We start from the raw sequence: 9,808 nt of genomic DNA, 5'->3' as shown, positions 1-9,808 counted from the left end.
ACTTGAAGTGCTGTCCCAAGTCCCAAGCTCGACAGGATCTGGCTTTTGGGTCTCCGCATGGGACCCCCCCACGACACATAAATGTTCTGGAAATGATGGCAGAGGAGAAGATCCTTCTTCACATTTCACATCTGTTGACAGGACAGCACGTCATGATCAGGTCGGACAATTCGACGACAGTAGCTTATCTAAAACGCCAGTGGGGCATGAAGTCTCTGGCTTACATCGAGCGGCAGTCAACATCCTGACGTGGGTGGACAGTCGACTGATGTCATTTAGGACTCGACATGTTCCGGGACTTCTGAACGTGGGAGCAGACAGAACGTTAAGGGGGGGAGCTCTCATGGACGAGTGGGGGCTCTCACAGGTTGTTGTAGAGATGATCTGGGACTGCTTTGGAGTTCCGGTTGCAGATCTCTTTGCTACTTGAGCGAATGGAAAGTGTCCCTCCGACACTGGGTGTAGATGCATTGGCGCATTCAACCTGGCCAAAGGGTCTTCTGTATACTTTTCCTCCTCTGCACCTGATGTTACCACTGTTGCACCGTGTAAGGACACAGGGACTTTCAGTGCTGGTGCTGGCACCGGAGAGTCCGGGCACCAGATGGTTCCCGGATTTGGTGAGCTTGACAGCGGGGACTCCGTCCAGATTTTCCCTTGTCGCTGACTCAAGCGGAGGGAACAATTTGTTCCCGTCCCATATTAGGTCGCCCTCTCAAGGTTCGGAATTTTAAAGGGTAAGACTGGGCTCACTTGGATTTTCTGAATCGGTAGTGACTATGGTTCAGAGTGCCAGGGCGGCCAACAATAAGGCGTACACTTCACGGTGGAATCTTTTTCAGAAATGGTGTGAGGAAAGAAACATGTCATCATGTGACGTCATCATGCCCACTTTCAGGAGTTGTGGGCTTTCTGCTCTTTGATACGGGTCGAGCAGCTGCGACGCTTAACGTGTTCGCTGCTGCTATCGCTGTGAGCCACCAGGCATATGGCCGTTTCTCAGTGAGCAGCCATCCAGTGGTGAAACGATTTCTTCTGGGTGCTCGGAGTATTATTCCTCCAGTCAGGAGCATCTTTTCACATGGAGTCTTCAGATAATTCCGGATGGTTTGTGCGGATCACATTTTGAACCGCTGGAATCTGCCTCTGTGGAGCAATTTAGCCTTAAGACGGTGCTTATTTTGGCTCTGACTTCAGCAAAGAGGGTGAGTGACTTGGCTGCATTCTCAGTGAATTCAACCTGCATGTCTTTTTCGGAGTGACAGAGCTTGCAGATTGCATTTGTTATGACCGGTCAGAGCGCTGTGTCACTATGTGGATCGCACACAGTTTCTTCGTCGCTCAGACAGGTTGTTTGTAAGTTATGGTGGTCTGATGGGATGGCGCTGTCAGCACGTCTGGGTCATTGTATTTGTGTCATGTAACTTTGGTTTTGGTTTCGTCTAGTACCAGTTAAGAGTTATGAGTTTTTTGCCTAGGCCGGTCCTCACTTCTTCAACCCTCATTTTGAAGGGAAATAACTGTAAGAACTAGGTTATTATCATATGATTTTAGCACACACACGTTTATTGTTCGGCATCTACGGAGCTTCATTCCTTTCCTTTCCAGCTCATAATTCCAGGACTTCTCCTCTCACCACATCATTCCCGGTGTAATCTTAGCATCCACTTGAAACCTTCCCTAACTGCTTCCTGCATACCTCACCACTTTCAGTCTTCATAGTGGCCGTCGCATGCTTCTTCTCTAAGGAACTCTGGGAAGCTTCCTCTTGAACAACAAAGAGCAGTACAACTCCTGACCTTCTCTGTACCTTGATATAAACAACCACAGTGTAAACACCACAGGCCAATGTTCTAGGCATGTCCTAAGGTGGTCTTGGAAGACCTGTCCCTCTCCACACAAAGTTTGCATCAGTTATAGAAAGGTGCTTGAACTAGACCAGGGCCCATGGTCGGTCTGCGAGTGCCTCGTAGAGGGACGCTGAAAGTTTTTACATGCCACCCCCTCCAACAGTAAAAATTGTTCATGTAAGAACATGTTGAAGCACTTTTGAAAAATAATTACAACATTTTATAGTGATACTTTCATTTACACCTTACTTATTTCTTCTTTGGAGTTTCAATAAAATATATTATTTTAATTTTTTTTTCTCAACAGTTTGATTCTAGGTTTTTTTTTTCTATAGTAAATTTGATAAACATGACTTGCACCTGGTTCTGCTGCTTGTTGGACTTTTCTATGACAAATATATTTGCAATGATCAAAGGATTCCATGTCATTTCACAAGTTTTTAGTTTCTTTACTTGTAAGTACATTACATACCATACCATTCATTAACCCCATGCACGATTCAATAGATTAAATATTCGTGACCACATGAACAAATTGCCTCGAGACCTGGTTGGGCCATCACTTTGAGCAAAAACTAACTATAAGGCTGTGTCCCATTTCTCACCCTAACACTTGTTGTGGTTAACTGATGATGAATGTGTGACGCACTTCATCAACACGGAGGGATGCTTCATGCTCCAACAAGGTTCTGACAAGCCACACCACTATTAGCATAGCTGAAATGCTGGAGGGAGCTATAAAGTAGGTATCAACAAGAATCTTACAGTCACCCAGTGAGAAAAAAAGTCACAGTCTCGACTAAAGTTTATGTGAATGTTATATTGTTACAATAATATTGCTGCTGCACTTCAGAGCACATTCAGAATGTAAATGAATCAGTTCTGAATGTTATGAATCAATGTAGCAAACTGGCCATGATACCTTGTCTTGATATTCATGTGTATGCTTGTATGTGGGTCAAGATGAAGCGAATAGGGAGGAGATGCTATTAAAAGATGATCTGAAACAGGACAGTGTTCTGTCTCTAAATACCACAAGACAATATTGAGGTCACTACAATACTGCAGTAACTGCACCTCTTTACCATGAACTTGCTACATTTCCAAACTTTGCAGTTAAAATCCACTGACCACGTTGACATGCACAGAATATTCAGACTAAGGTAGCATGATTAAGTCATGCAGCTGCATTACCCATTACTCTGACCCAGCAGTGACTAACCATTATCTTAAAAGATGATGGTGAGTCTCTGTATCTGTGAAGAACATGTATTTGCTGTTCCTAAACACCGTAGCTTGGAGGACATTGAATTAAAACAGTAACTGGTCATATGTTAGACTACATGGGGACGTGTGTCAGGAAGTGAGATGGATCTTGCAGTCTTGCAGTTTTGCGTCTACTATACATTTAAATAATCAAAATTTGGACATTTATGAATCAATTCAGAATCGTTCATGTCACTGAGGAAAAGACAGGAGGGAGAGCTGGAGGTAGCAGAGATGAAGATGCTGAGGTTCTCTCTGAGAGTGAGCAGAATGATTTGAATTGTCGGGACCCGCGATGTATGTCTACACTGCAGTGCTCACAGAGCCCAAGGCTAATGTGACGTCTCCCTTCAAAACATTATTGACACTCGACTGCTAACAAAGATCTGTTGTATAAAAGTTGGCCAAAAACTAAATGTAGATCCAAACAAATACACTCCAAGATCTGAAGACAGAACAAATCATTGTTAGTGTATTATGAAGCTTGTGCAACAAATCCTTGTGTGGAAATTGCCTCAAACCAGAATAAAATCATCCAAAAGAGATTATGATAAATTGAAAGTTAATTAAAACAAATACATAAATAAGTCATGATATATTTTTGCCATGTTGTCCACCCTTTTCTGGAGACATTTTTAAACAAATACATTTTCTGCAATATATTCCACCAAATAGATAGATGGACCTTGTTCTTTCGGTCATGAACATAGATTGAGTGGTAACTTGATAGCCTTTCCTTTCAGCACAGCTACTTCTCCACCACAACCGTTTGGTACAGCGATCGCATCACTCCAGCCGCTGCGCAAATCCATCTGTCAATGTCACGCTCCCCTCATCCCTCTCTTGTGAGCAAGATCCTGAGATACCTAAACTCCTCCATTTGCGGCAGGTACACTTCACTGACCTCAAGAAGTAAACGCACCTGAAGGTCCTTGCTTGATGAAGCCAACAACCACACAACTCAGTCAAAGTAATGCTTTCGGCCAGAGGTCAACTGATGACAATTTTGAGGGTACTCCCTCTCACCTAGTGTTTCAAACTACTTTGATAATGCAGTATATTGAATCATAATGCAAATGGGTAGCAAATAACAGGTGAAGTGAAGTGACAGTAACAGACATTTTTATTTGTCATTCATTCTTCTGAATGAATTCTGTCACCATGACCATCTTCTCACATAGAACTGACTGTTGGCTGACGGGATTTCATGGGTCAGACAATGAAAGGCGGAGGGGGGACGTCCCAGATTACACCGAGGAAGCACATCCTTGATATGAGACCGTGAAAGCTGAAGGGACTTGCTCCGGTCCAGAACCCAGGACATCCCTCATCGACCCTGGTTGGCCAGCATCAGCCTCGGGGTGTGTGGCAAGGTAGCACCCTCGCTGAGTGGTTGTAGTGAGCACCACATTAGGGCATGCTTGTTAAACAAATTACCCTTGGGCATGCATGTGTCGACCGCAGAAAAGAAATGAATGGCACTTATTGGCATGAGACTAAAAGACCATTCATCAACCGGTTGTATGCCTGGTGCTGGTTTAACACTACTTTTCATTTAGGATGTGAGCAGCCATGTAAATATTTGTGTGATTGTGTGATGAACTTGTGTAATAGGAGGAATATAATAGCTGCAGTGCATGTATAATATATATATATATATATATATATATATATATATATATATATATATATATATATATATATATATATATATATATATATATATATATATATATTTATATCATGTTGGATGATTTACCCATTCCCATTGTGGACTCCTTCTGCTTCCTGGGAACCAACATCACTGAGGACCTCAAATGGGAGCTGACCATCAGGTCCCTCATCAGGAAGGCCCAGCAGAGCATGTTTTTCTTGCGGCAGTTGCGAAAACTACGACTGCCAGGGACAAGGGCAGAGAGTACAGCGCATCGTACGTTCTGCTGAGAAGGTGATTGGTTGCAGCCAGCCACCTCTTCAGGACCTGTATGTCTCCAGGACCCAGAGACGTGCAGGTCGGATCAGAGCCTACTCTTCTCACTCTGGTCATGCATTGTTTGTTCCTCTTCCCTCTAGCTGGAGGCTATGGTCCATCCAGACCAGAACCTCCCCTCACAGGAACAGCTTCTTCCCCTCGGTCGTCAGACTGTTGAATTTGTGAACAGCCCTTGTTGTTTAATTTAATTTAATTTAATTTGCAGCTCTTTACTCCAAAGTACTACCATAGTTGGTGGGATCCCCACTGAGCATGGCAATAAAGTTGATTCTGATTAGAAGACTTCCCAGCAGGTACTTTCAGGGCTGCATTGAAGCACCTATAATGTGCTTTATCCTAAGATTCCTACGTTAGTTGAAGCAATAGATTCTTTGTTGAGGATTATCCTATTAAAACTCTCAGCTCATCACATTGGCTGCAGTAGGTTGGAACCTAGAACCTAGAAATGCGCGCCTGAATCCATTTTTAAACCCACTCTCATGCCTATCCGTTCTTGTCAATCCTGATGATGCTGTGGTGGTTAGTCACCAGTTTGAGTTCATTTCCAGTAACTGAGATTTTGCCCTAAGCAAGCCCCCAAGGGGCTGTTTTAAGCTGTGGCATTGGCTCAAATATACTGAGCCCTCTTCACATCTCTACTTAGTTATGAAGGGTAGTGTTCTTGTGTACTTGTTATTAAGATAGTTGTCACACCTTGGCCATGCCCACTCCACCTCCAGATGGTTTTCCACTCCCGTTCATCAGTTGCACACCTCTGTCTTGTTCAGAGATTTTCTCTCTTTATTAGACATCCAGTCTAATGTTCCATCATACCTTCTCTGCCTGCCTGCCTGAATCTTGTTTGTGAACTTTGGATCCCGTCTTCTGCCTCATTCCCTTCTGAAAACCTCTATCTGGTTTGGACTGGAACTCTGGTGTTGTTAACCCTTCTTGCTTTAGACCTTGATTCAGATTCTGCCTTTTCCCTGAACCTTGTTTGTTTGGATGACTGATTATCTGATGTTGAATGTCCATAAATTTTGTCAAACTCTGAGTCGTTGAATCATGAGGTTTTTTTTTTCTTTCTTTTTTTCTGTGAACTTCATTAAAAGCAAATAAAAGTAAATGAAAGCTTTTAATAAGAATATGATAACAAATAGCAAATAACCAGTGTCTTCAAGCGCTGTTGAATGGACAAAATGATACATTTTTTATCATCATAACCATTTTCTTTACAGATATTCAATTGTATGTTGTTTTTTTAATAATATAAGTAACACCAATTGTAGTTACAGTTGGAGTGTTGTTTTTGTTTATTGTGATAGGTGTAGTAGTACAAGTATTCGTAGTAGTTAATGGGCATTCCTCCAACTGAAAACACTGTACACAGACTTATACTAATACAGTGGTACCTCGGTTCTCGACCACAATCTGTTCCAGAAGGCTGTTCCAGAAGCGATTTGTTCGAAATCTGAATCGATTTTTCCCATTACAATTAATGGAAAAAGAAATAATGCGTTCCAAGTCTTAAAATAGGCTTTTGTAGGCGTGAATGTAGAGTGTCTGCTGCAGGTGTGCTGTTTGTCTATGTGTGTGGCCGAGAAGGTCGAGAAGTGAAGAGGTGCCCGGTGCGTGACCAGCTCTGAATGTGCAGTTTGGCTGTGACAAAGAAATAAACCAAGTAACACTCTGTCCGAAACTCGCCTCATCCCTGTCCCAGCTCCAGCCGACAACAGGACATCAAACCCTGGCGTGCGCACTCCAGCCTCGGAGGTGTGGAGAGCGAGCACCTCCCCTGTGACACTACCACGGTCCAGTGCAGAGACAGGAAAGGTTTTACACCTGAATATGAAGAAAAAACAGTCAGTAAATGTAGCTAACGGGACACGTCTGCATACAGAGGCTGCGTTATACACAATAACAAAGCGCGTCGTGGGTCAGCTGATTGGTCCGCGCACGCTTTTTGCAGGGGGGGCGTTCGAGTTCTGGATTTTGTTTGAAATCAGAAGAAAAAAAATCTTGAAATTTTTGTTCGAACTTGATTTGTTCGAAGTCCGGGACATTCGAGAACTGAGGTACAGTGGTACCGCAATACTGAATAACAAACTAATACCAATATCGGCACTCACATCAGTAGTGGCTCATGGCTCAGACATTATGACATGCACTGCAGCTTTGCGCTGCATGAAACCTGTCAACAAAGCCAAGCGTGCTAGAGTTCATGATCGTTCAGTAATTGAACTCAATAACTCAACACTTCACACTGTAGATTTGAGTAGGTCCTCTGCCTCGATGAGACTGCTTGATGAGCTGATTCATGACCCGCTCCATGTGAGACTACTGGAGAATTTATTTTCTTGAGTGTACTTTTAAACATGCTTAATTCAAGAAACTGCTGAATAACGACATAAGTAGTGACCAAGACTCTGATTTGAGCTGATCATCTACGCTACCCCGGGGAAACATTATGGTTCTGCTGCTGCTGTGGAGTTCCAACTCTAATGTATGTTCCCCGAACATGATGAGGGAACACTGTATATGTAAGCCAGCAGGCGGTACCAGGATCTCATATATTCTATATCAGGGACTGGATCGATACAGGTGTCTCTATACTACTTTGATGCTTTCCTTATTTTCTTGCCCATCTGTCAGTTCCATAATTTCATATTTAGTCATTTTATTCACATTCGGCAGTTGTCTACAATAAAGCTCTGAATTAATCAACCACATCTGACCAGTTTCCCTTGTTTAATGTAATATTGTTTAAATGCATTTTCACTCTAATTGTTACACTATTATTCTTGACAAAATATTGAGGAAGGAAGTGGTCTCATGCACACTCAATTATCAACTGTGAGACACATCTGGTCATTATGGTGATATATGGTCATGTAGAACAATCAATGAGTGTAACGCATCCCTATAGTAAAATCTTCCTTCATGATGGTTGTTCTGCACAAATAGGGCATAACTAAATTCACTGTTTTACCCTTTTGGTGCCAAAGTTGCAGAGTTGCAAAATTGCGCAGGGCAGCATCGTGACATTTAAACAGACCAAGCTTTAAATACGCAGCCTGTTGTAGTTACTACTTGGCGGACTTGTGTAACTTCAACCAGATCAACTTTTTTGGGCATGTTTGGGCAAGTCTTGGTGTATATATAGTGAGAAATCTGTAGGTATGTAGTAGGCAGACAGCAAGAGAGCAAATTTTGACTGACTGTGATGAGGTATATTCATCCAGCCATTCAGATTTTCATCTTTCACACTCTCTGTTAGAGCGGCCATCAGTCCACAGGCAGCGCACTGAAGCTGAAGCTTTACTCTGAATGTGAAGGAAAAAAATGTAGAAAATAAAGCCAGACATCCCAAGTCCCAGAGAAAAAGTGTTTTCAAAATATTTTAGCTCATTTCGACAGCAGTGAGGATCAGGCCATAAAGCACGCACACACCAGCAGTCTTGACTTACCTTTTACATACTGCAGTGCGGAAAGAAACATATCCTGAAGAGAAAGAAAAAAAAAATTGGAGTAATCACCAGCGATCCTTACGTGGTAGGCAGTCTGACACTCAATCCACTGACAGCATCACACACTATTCATTGCTCCTTACAGCATGTTCATGTGTCTGTGCCAGTGTCAGTGTGCAGCTGAGGAGAGACTACGCAGTTCGTGACGGTGGCAAGGCAGGAGGGTGGAGGGAGGGAGCACGAGATACACCTCCCTTTTTGTTTCTCACAGGCACTGGCTGGAGAAAAGCCAGTGTTTATGTGTGCTGTAGACTGAGTCCAAGAATGTTTTCACTCTTGTCGTAAGCAGCAAGCAGGGTCATTATTAGACACTACAATGGAAACAACTACGACATCATCCAAATAGGCCCCGATTAAGGCTGTTCTACAACCGCTGAAAGACACTGCAATGTCAAGTTGTTGTTGCCACAACGCAGTGTGAACTTTCTATCAAGTGCACAGAAAAATAAATATATAAAAACATTGAGATGACAGTGGATTATGAAGTTGTAATGTGTAACTATATATATATATATATATATATATATATATATATATATATATATATATATATATATATATATATATATATATATATATATATATATATATATATATATAGAGAGAGAGAGAGAGAGAGAGAGATAGATAGATAGATAGAGAGATATATATACTCATTGAGAATTCTGACTATAAAGCACTCTGACTTGCAACCAACTTCAGAAAAAGTCTGCCAACTGCTTCAGAAATTTCACACTGGCACCATTCTTGTGGAAGTTCATTTATAAGGCCTACCGTGTTATGTTAGCAATGCATGGTTGTTATTTAGGTATAAGTTGCCACCAAGTTGCTACTATGAAGAGTGACAGTTTTTTCTGGCATTCAATAAACTCGCAACTTTGTAGTTCTGTCTTCATCATTTATTAAATGTGTAAATATGTCGAGGGTTGCATAACATTTTTCACATGTTATCAATAATAGTAATTTGAAAAAGATACAAAAATGTATGTGTTTCACAACAGGTAATACTTCATAAATATTTATGGGACTGATCAAAATAGCTATGGTGCTGATATTTGGTAAGTACACACAAATTAGGCTTCTTTTAATAATTTCAGATTAGATTGGAACATTAATGAATAATTGTATTTTGATGTTTTTGTAATTCACCTCAGTTTGCACATTAATCGCGTGTTATCATTCCGTTAGTTCTA

The sequence above is a fragment of the Synchiropus splendidus genome, chromosome 2 (assembly GCF_027744825.2).
Source record: "Synchiropus splendidus isolate RoL2022-P1 chromosome 2, RoL_Sspl_1.0, whole genome shotgun sequence".
NCBI classification, from domain to species: Eukaryota; Metazoa; Chordata; class Actinopteri; order Syngnathiformes; family Callionymidae; genus Synchiropus; species Synchiropus splendidus.
The sequence above is the reverse complement of the archived record's forward strand: the minus strand, read 5'-3'. Positions refer to the sequence as shown.